Source organism: Suricata suricatta, chromosome 9, assembly GCF_006229205.1.
Source record: "Suricata suricatta isolate VVHF042 chromosome 9, meerkat_22Aug2017_6uvM2_HiC, whole genome shotgun sequence".
NCBI classification, from domain to species: Eukaryota; Metazoa; Chordata; class Mammalia; order Carnivora; family Herpestidae; genus Suricata; species Suricata suricatta.
This window is the reverse complement of record NC_043708.1, coordinates 32,390,446-32,398,558: the sequence shown is the minus strand read 5'-3', so window position 1 is coordinate 32,398,558 and position 8,113 is coordinate 32,390,446. Positions and strand designations below refer to the sequence as shown.

General features: G+C 44.2%; 1 long non-coding RNA gene across 1 annotated transcript in view; it reads right to left on the bottom strand.

Moving 5' to 3' along the window:
• Positions 1–2,094: 2,094 nt before the first annotated feature.
• LOC115300896 overlaps positions 2,095–8,113 on the bottom strand; it is a 16,220-nt gene continuing 10,201 nt past the window's right edge. The window contains exon 2 of the long non-coding RNA XR_003912912.1: positions 2,095–2,188. This is a non-coding gene — a long non-coding RNA (uncharacterized LOC115300896). The remainder of the gene's footprint in view (positions 2,189–8,113) is intronic.

Here is an 8,113-nt window from a genome sequence, read left to right as displayed (position 1 = left end):
GTACTGCAGACCCACTCTGTGTCGGCATTGTGCTCTGCACTGCCCATTCATTGAATCAGCCCTGCAAGGTCATTTTTATCAGCCCCATTTTCAAGATGAAGAAACTGAGGCCTGTGGAAATTAACGAATTTGCCTAAGGCAGGGCCTGAAGCTCCAAGACCCACCACAATTTGGTCTGTACTGAAAAGATTGAACACAGGATGTTATTTCTGAGGTCCCATCTAGATTCTTCTCATGGACGGTGGAAAACAATGGATGTCACCTGGAAAGCCTGGAGATTCTGGAATATGGATCTTGGGAAGTGGGTGAGAGGGCCCTGATGTGAGACGGGCCCTCAGGCCCTTCAGACAGGTACTAGGTCCTACAGAAAGACTGAGCAGGAGTGGGAATGTAATTGAACCCATATCCTCACTCCAAGCCTCAGTTCCAGCAGCTAAGAGGAAAGAAAGAACGTTCTAGAAAAACGTATAGGTAATACCCTTTTGTAAACAGTCCATCCCAAGGGAGCCAGTGTCCTTTTCTCATACTCACACAGACCTTAGGTGTGCCTAGGCCTGATCTCTCCTAACCCTCTAACCCTGTTTTTCCCACCTACCACAGTGACTAGACCCAGGGCAGCAGTGAGTCTTCAAAGAAAAAGAAACCGAGGTTCATCCAGCTGGGCTTGCCCCATCCTGGGTGAGAAGCTTTGCTGCTTTCCTAATGAACCTAAAATCTGACCTTATGTCTCCTAATTGCTTAGTGAGGCCATTGCTCCATCAACCTCCTGCCCCTGGCCAGGATATTCAAAGATCAACAAAGGTGCATCCAACTAGGGTTGAGGCCATCCCATACACACCTAGTTCTTGCGCTGGTTGAGTCATTCTTTGCGGAAGGAAAGCACTGGGGTCCGATGAGGGCAGAAAGAGTTATACTGGATTTCTCAAACCGGCGTAGGACGTACACAGCCATGTCTTGCCAGTAGCAAGAGCTCTTGGCTTCCCTGAGTTAGTTTCCTCCTTCATAAGTATGTTGTGATGACCCAGTGACATAGTACATGTACTGTCCTCGGTATGCAGTGGACCTTTGATAATAGGAAAGTGTTTTCTGCGGGGAGTAAGGCAGGGAGTGGGGAGGAGGGATCCGCGAGGCATGTAGGCTGTCCCTGGAACACTATCAGAGAGGCAAGAGACAGCCCCCTCTCAGGAACACTTTGGCAAGAAATGGCTTCAGTTAGGCTTCAGCAAAGCCCACCTACCGAAGAGGGACCTTCCCTGTGCCCTCTTGCTTCCAGAGCCCAGTTCTCCTGCTCTGCTTCTCAGTCTGTGGCTGGTAGTGAGTAGGCTCCCTCCCTGGCTCTGGGAGGCAGCATTGCACAGAAGAAAGCATGATGGGCTGTTAAGGCAGAAGATCTGAATTCCGGTGACTTGCCCATTTAGCACAGTATGTGCAGTGCCTCGTGCCCATAATATTTTAGGGCTTACAAAAATGTTTACATTTCTTTTAAAATCAGAGACAAAAGATAAACTTTGAAATCAAAGAAAATGCTTTCACATATAATATCAATATTTTCTTTAAAAATTTTTTTAAATGTTTTTTATTTATTTTTGAGAGACAGAGAGAGGGATAGCATGAGCAGGGGAGGGTCAGAGAGAGAGGGGAGACACAGAATCCAAAGCAGGCTCCGGGCTCTGAGCTCTGAGCTAGCTGTCAGCACAGAGCCTGATGCGGGGCTCGAACCCACAAACCGTGAGATCATGACCTGAGCCAAAGCTGGACGCTTAACCAACTGAGCCACCCAGGCGCCCCTCAATATTTTCATCCTTAGCGTGGAAGCCATAGTATACAGAAGCCGAAGTGTCAGTTACAGAATCAAAAAGAAGGAAGGAAAAGGAACTAAGGCACAAGACTTGGCATTAGCTAGTCTCTAATTTATCCAGCTCTCCCATGGATTTAACTGAATGATCTGAGATTTCCTCATTCCTAAATTAGAAAGCATTGCTTCCTAACAAAAATTCATTTGATGCCTTACAATTAACACATCTTTTTCTTTGGGTAAGGCAGCTATTGGAACCCCCATTTTATAAATGAGGAAACCAAGGCTTGAAGAGATTGTATGATTTGGTCAAGGCTATATTGTGAGTAAAAGCAGAATGCAGGTCAAACTCAGGTCTTCGGACACTCCCTCCAAGGTCCTGTACATCTGCACCTAGAAAATGTCAAATAAAATTAGGTACATACAGAGTAGAGCAATCAGCTCTAGAAGCAGACCTAAAAATAGCATCGGTGGCAATGAGTGGGTCCCCTGGCTTTTCACCCGAAGAATCCTGAGACATACATACATACATAGTGTTGTGAAAATGAGTGGGGAGGGTGGCCCCAGGTAAAGGTGGGCACGTAATAGTGATTCCAGTGATTCAAGTACAGATTCAAGGTGGAGAGCCATGGGACAGACCAAACCCAGCTACACTAACACACAGCAAAGGATGCCAGCCTCTCCTTTGCCTTCTTATCAAAGCGAGCTGGATTGGAGTCCAGACTCCACGTCCAAGCCAGGTATCTTAAGGCTACTTATTAAACCTTTCTGAGGCTATATCCTCATCCACAAAATAGAAATGACAATACCCAACCCCATAACTGTAGTAAGCATAAGCAAGATAGTTCAGGTATTCAGCATATTGTCAGGCGTATCTACATAGCTAAAAGTCTCTGACACAGTAGGCAGTTAATGGTAATTCTCTCCACATCTCTCTCCTACCATCAGGTAGGGAAAACGAGTCTTTCAAGTGTCTTTGTAGTCTCTAAAGTGCCTTGATAATGTTAGGTTCTCGGGCATGTTTTCTGAAAGACAAGAACTTCTGCCCTTCTACTAAGCAAACCATCCATAAAGAGGTTGCTCTTGTCCACTATAAGTAATTTTCTTGATGACTTTCAAGGGGAACCAGAAAGACTTCTGCATACTTGTTAGAGAGATTTGGCTCCCTGGGGGTTGCCCTCTGACCACAAGTCAAGAGAGATATGGCTCAAGAGGGTGATTTCAGTGGGGGCACTGGGCCCACAGCCAGAACAGGAAGGACCTGGGAGGGAGCCTGAATGTAGAAATTGGAAGCCAAGAGAGAAATGTCTCTTCTGTAGTATACATATTTGTATAGTCTATGCCAGAGGCTGGGATAAGAAAAAGATAAGTGAAGTAGGAGCAGAAGAAGCATTGAAGTCAAAGGTAATCTCAAGTTTGGAATTATTTGGACCAGCTTTACAGGAAAACAAGCTGAGTGAGAGACAACTGGAGGAAGCTGAGGCCAATCCTCTCTAATGGGCATACAGAAGTCTTTCTGTTTTCTTGAAAGTCATCAAGAAAATTGCTTGTGGTGGACAAGAGTGACCCCTTTATGGATGTTTTGCTTAGTAGAAGGTCAGAAAAGTTCTTGTCTCAGAGAATATGGGCATGGTCTTGGCAGTAAGACTGGAAGTCAAGACAATCATCTGGGGGTTGTAAATGGGGGAGTCTCTTTGTAACAGTCCCTCCTAGAAATAGGAAGGAAAGAGTCGTAAAGAGACTAAAGAGTGTGAACCTGCATCATTTAGGATTCTTTCGCTGCAAGCAACAGAAATCAACTAGCTATCTTAAGTCTAAAAGGAATTTCTTGGAAGGATATGATCAGGCAACTCACAGAATCGAAGGGAATGCTAGCAAAATAGACTCAAAAAAGGCTCGAATCAGAACAGGTTTGGGAGACCAGGTAATAGAAAGGAATTGAGAGTCTTCTCAGGGCTCTGCTGCTAAACACTGGACTTCACTCTTGTCACTTCTGCTCAAGTGTTAGAGTCACACTTACCTAAGTTGAGTCATGCATCCACCTCTTGGCCGGGGGGGCGGGGGGCAGCAGGATACTCTGACATTACTGAGAGGTCAGCAGTGAGAAGGAACTCACAGTGCTGTTCCCCAAAGGAGGAGAAAGGCTGCTATGCTGCCCCGTACAGTAAATGTCCATGCCATGGGGAAAGCAGGCAGCACAAGGAATTTACACCTGACTCAGTGCCCCTGTAGGATTCTTGGCTGTGAAAGAAGGTGAGGGGAGAAACACACCAGTCTCAAGAAAGTAACAGGAAGCTCTGAAAAGCATCAGAATAGGAACACATAAGTTGCTGAATAAAATCAGCACCCACGCTGGGGTTGGTATAGAGCTGGAAACAGGCAGGTGTTTTATGGACTTTCCCAACTCTGAGCTGTGCTCAGGAATGGGTAAACTGTAATAAGGGAAGCAAGTGCAAAAGGTTGTTATGGGTGTCCTTGACTGTTTACAAAATGCCTCTGAAGGGTGGAAGGGGGCACCAATGGGGGGAGAGGGGGAGAAGAGGCGTTAGTCAAATTGACTGCAGGTTTATCAGAAGTTTTGCTATCCATATGTCTATGTGGGAAAGGGGTATGAACTTTCACAGAGCTATCAAAATAACGAGCGTATTCCTACTTTGGGGATATTTAAAAGTCGTGTCCTCTCTCTTTTTTTACTCATCAAAAAGAAAATGCAATAGATAAGGACTATGCAGTATTCATGAACACCTTGAGCCTGAAAATGAAGAACTCACCATTCTATGATAATGTGAATTCATCCATAAAGCATTAAGACATTAATGTGTGTGCACTAAGACGGCCCTGAACATTAGTGCAGTTTCATGAGATTAGCAGTAAATTGGGAGGGGGGGGGACGCCAATGCTAAAAGAAATCAAAGTGAAAATATGAACATACATTGAAACTATACTACTTCATACTTACAAGTGATGAGTTCAACTGTGAAGGTTGTGAATTTGGTGGTGGGGGCAGCGGGGTGGAGGGGTGGGTAGGGACGAGACAGAGTTCATTATGAAACTTCGGAATCATGGAGAGAGCCACCCCCACTCCCCAGCTGCTCTCATTTCCGACTCAGCAGTCAGCCCAGGTGCTGGGCAAATTGGAAAGAATTTCTGCCCTGGAGATTAGAAACCAAACGCCAAGCTGGTCACCTCCCCTCGTGCCTCCCTTTGCCAGGATACAAGGAGCTTAGTCGTCTGAGTAGGGACAAAGGGATATTGTTAAGGGGAGCCTGCTTATGAGAAGGCTTTGCAACTAAAAGCTTTTATGCTGCTATCTAAGCCATTCTGCCTGGGGGGACGCTGTGTGCCTGTCCCGACATCACTGTATCAGTTCAAAGAGAAACTTCAGCCAGACACAGTGATTGCAGAAGGATATCTTGGGACTTGGCTACCCTAATAGGCTAAGAATTTCTATCACAATATGCCATCCAAGACCCAATTCTGGGCCCCACTAGGTCCTGGGATGGGTTAGAGTGGGAAGATTTTTCTTTTTGTAGATCTGAGGCAAAAGGTTCTGCCTTAGGAGCTGGCTGGGAGGCAGCCCGGCTTGGAGGTGGGGTGAAGGTAGGGGTGGGGGGTGCAGAATGCACCCCCAAGGGTAGGATAAAACCTGTATCAATTCTTTTTACCCTCATTGTGTTGGCCCTTCTGGGAGAACTCTGCCATCCTCAGGAAAGGCTGCATAAGTCTGAGGGGCTGCTAATCGCAGGGACTGGACGTTGTCTGGGGAATTAGTTCAATTAGACATCCTGTTCATCTCAGATACTGATTAATTAATAAGTATGTATTTAGTGCTTTCTCTTCCCAGGCACTGTGCTGTTGTGAGGACTGAACCTGGCTTCAAGGAACTTGTTATTCAATCAACAACCATTAATGTACCGTGCACTGTGCTAAGGATTAGGGTCATACAGATAAAAAGATTGACACCTATGCATATGGGTATGAGAACAATATACAATGGTCTATAACAAAGCATTGTTCCATGCTCCTAGCTTTAAATTCTGTACCTCCCATGCCGTGGAGGCTCTGTGTTTCTTTGTGTTCTATGATGGAGCCGCTTCCATGACCTGCCTTTGTCTCCACCACACTCTGTAAAGAAAACTCTCTGACTTTAGCTCAGAATTGCCTGGTATTTGCACATTTATACACTTGTTTCTGTCAAAAGACTCTTGGCTCCTCTTCTTGTCCACAGCTTATGTCAACGTTTGCTTGCTTTTATGTCCTTCAGCAAAATACATATGTGGGAAAGAAGTAATGCCATCTTTGGTGGATTTTTTTCATATCTGTGGGGAGTTACGTCAGGTATATAGGGCTGTGACCTCCCCCCAGGGAGTACACCAGTAGGGTCTGGGGACAGGGTGCGAAGAAGAGTGGGGTTTCCAATGAAACAAAGGAAGAATACGGAATTGCTGAACGCTTTGTCTGGAACTGCATGTCCGCGTTCAGAATGCATGACTGAGGAGGGAACTAGCTGTTCAGGGGCCTCATCTTAACCCATCACCTGCCTTTATGGGTGCTTGTGTAATGGGAAATGAATACTGTAGCCTATCTCTGAGCTTTGACTATTTAAATCAAAATTCTTGTTCTAGGAAGACACTGTGCTCAGTGGGGCCCACTCCCTGGCATAACTGCTACTTGACCACCAGGCTGAATGGAGTTGGATGATGTCCCAGAAATCAAAGAATGTCAGAGGAAGGGTCTGAGGGTCTCTGGTACTGCAGCTAAGGAGTGTGGATGAATATGGGTGAGTGTGGAAGAGTAAGAAGTGGTGGAGAGAAGGAAGGGGCACTTTCTCCTTGAAATCATGTTGCTCCCACCCGGAACCTCGTGAAGTCAGTCCTCTGGATGACTTCCAACTAGCCACATGTCCCTTCTTTTCTCAAGTGGAGAACATGGCTCAAATACATCATTTCCCTTGCAGGATGTAAATGGGCTTGGATTAGAACTAGGCCCAAGTTAACTCTGTCCCCAGACTTGTGTCTGCTCCTTGAAGACCTGGATGACTGCCAGGCCACAAGAACATAGTGTATAATAGGAATCCAGTAATGGTATTGTGGTCATAGCATAATTGCTCTGAAGAGGTAACAGGGATCCAGGCAACCTCAAAAGCATGTGAGTTCCCTCTGATCTGAACATTGATCCCCCATTCTCCAGATGTCCACTTGCTCTATACCCCCCCAGAAACTTCACGAGTTCAAGGCAGTGACTCAAAGGGGTGGACATTAAACCTGAGGGGTGGGAAGTTATGAGGGTACATTCTGGCTCTTTGACTGGTAGACTGTGGCTTTATTGAGTTAGCTGTCAACTTCCCTGAATCTCAGCTTTCTACATTACTGATGAGATCAATACTTTAGAAAACATTTTAAAAGCTTTATTAGAAAAATGATTCATACTCCTTGTAAAACATTCACATAATATGAAAAAAAAAACAAAGCAGAGACTAAAACCATTACACCAAATTTCTATACCCAAAGATAATCACTGTTAATGTTTGGGGAAAGAATCTTCCACTCATGTTTATGTGCATAGATATATACGTAGCTATGTAGGCATACAGTTTTACATAAGATCATTCATATTCTATATACTTTTCTAGAAATTATTTCACTTAACATTAAGAAATGAATATCTTGGAGCATCTGGGTGGCTTAGTCAGTTAAGTGTCCAACTCCGGCTCAGGTCATGATCTCACAGCATGAGTTTGAGCCCTGCATCAGGCTCTGTGCTGACAGCTCAGATTCTGGAGCCTGCTTCAAATTCTGTGTCTCCCTCTTTTCTCTGCCCTTCCCCAGCTCACACTCTGTCTCTCTGTCTCTCTCTCTCTCAAAAATAAATAAACATTAAAAATTAAAAGAAAAAAAAGAAATGAGTATCTTTCCATGTCAGGAAACATAATCTTCCAACAAACTCTAATGGCTGCACAATATTTGATTTCCTAGATAAATCATAATAATAATTTAGTAGGTCAGAATTGATGGATATTTAGGTTGTACCTTTTTTCTTTATTCTGTTATTATTATTGCTCTAAATATAAGGAACAATACAGTCCTTCTAAGCATCCTTCTCCTAACACAAATTGTGAGAAATTTTGAGTGGTATAGCTCAAAAGGACACAAGAATCATAAAACTATGTCAAGGAAAGCAGAGATTTGGAGTTGAGGGAATGGTTTTAGAAAAATTTTAGTGATCCTTACCTCTATAAATAGCTTCTAATCTTATGTACATTACTATATATATATATATATATATATATATATATATATATATATATATATATATATA